General features: G+C 44.7%; 1 long non-coding RNA gene across 1 annotated transcript in view; it reads right to left on the bottom strand.

Moving 5' to 3' along the window:
* Nucleotides 1-480: 480 nt before the first annotated feature.
* The window catches only part of LOC118159476, a 1,169-nt gene continuing 801 nt past the window's right edge, over nucleotides 481-848 (bottom strand). Inside the window, exon 3 of the long non-coding RNA XR_004747134.1 lies at nucleotides 481-494. This is a non-coding gene — a long non-coding RNA (uncharacterized LOC118159476). The remainder of the gene's footprint in view (nucleotides 495-848) is intronic.

Raw genomic sequence — 848 nt, 5'->3', positions numbered from 1 at the left:
GTCACATTTTAACCCATCCTAAAAATATTTTGGTGTGTTTTGTGCTATTTAGGTCCCTTTTTAGGGCTATTTACCTACATTTTGGTGCACTTTGGGCCTTTTGGGGCCCTTTTTAGGGCCATTTTCCCACATTTTGGTGCACTTTGGGTCATTTGGGGCCCTTTTTAGGGCCATTTTCCCACGTTTTGGTGCACTTTGGGCCTTTTGGGGCCTGTTTGGTCACATTTTACCCCCATTTAACCACGTTTTGGGTCACTTTGGGCTATTTGGGTCCTTTTTTAGGGCTATTTACCCACATTTGGGGGCACTTTGTGCTATTTGGGTCCCTTTTTAGGGCTATTTACCCCCATTTGGGTGCACTTTGGGCCCATTTCTTCAGTTTTTACCCCCATTTACCCACATTTGGGTGCACTTTGGGCCCATTTCTTCAGATTTTACCCCATTTGCCCACATTTTGCTGCACTTCGGGCTATTTGGGTCCCTTTTTAGGGCTACTGACCCACATTTTGGTGCACTTTGGGCTATCTGGGTTTCTTTTTAGGGTTATTTACCCACATTTTGGTACACTTCAGGTTATTTGGGTCCCTTTTTAGGGCTATTTACCCACATTTGCGTGCATTCTGGCTGTGTTTTGGGCTATTTGGTGCCTGTATGGTCACACTTTACCTCCATTTACCCACATTTTGGCGCACTTTGGGCTATTTAGGTTTCTTTTTAGGGCTTTTTGCCCACATTTTGGTGCACTTTGGGCTATTTAGGTTTTCTTTCAGGGCTATTTACTCACATTTTGGTGCACTTCGGGCTATTTGGGTCCCTTTTTAGGGCTATTTACCCCCATTTGGGTGCAC

This window comes from Oxyura jamaicensis, unplaced genomic scaffold, assembly GCF_011077185.1.
Source record: "Oxyura jamaicensis isolate SHBP4307 breed ruddy duck unplaced genomic scaffold, BPBGC_Ojam_1.0 oxyUn_random_OJ70597, whole genome shotgun sequence".
In the NCBI taxonomy this organism is placed as follows: domain Eukaryota; kingdom Metazoa; phylum Chordata; class Aves; order Anseriformes; family Anatidae; genus Oxyura; species Oxyura jamaicensis.
The sequence above is the reverse complement of the archived record's forward strand: the minus strand, read 5'-3'. Positions and strand labels throughout refer to the sequence as shown.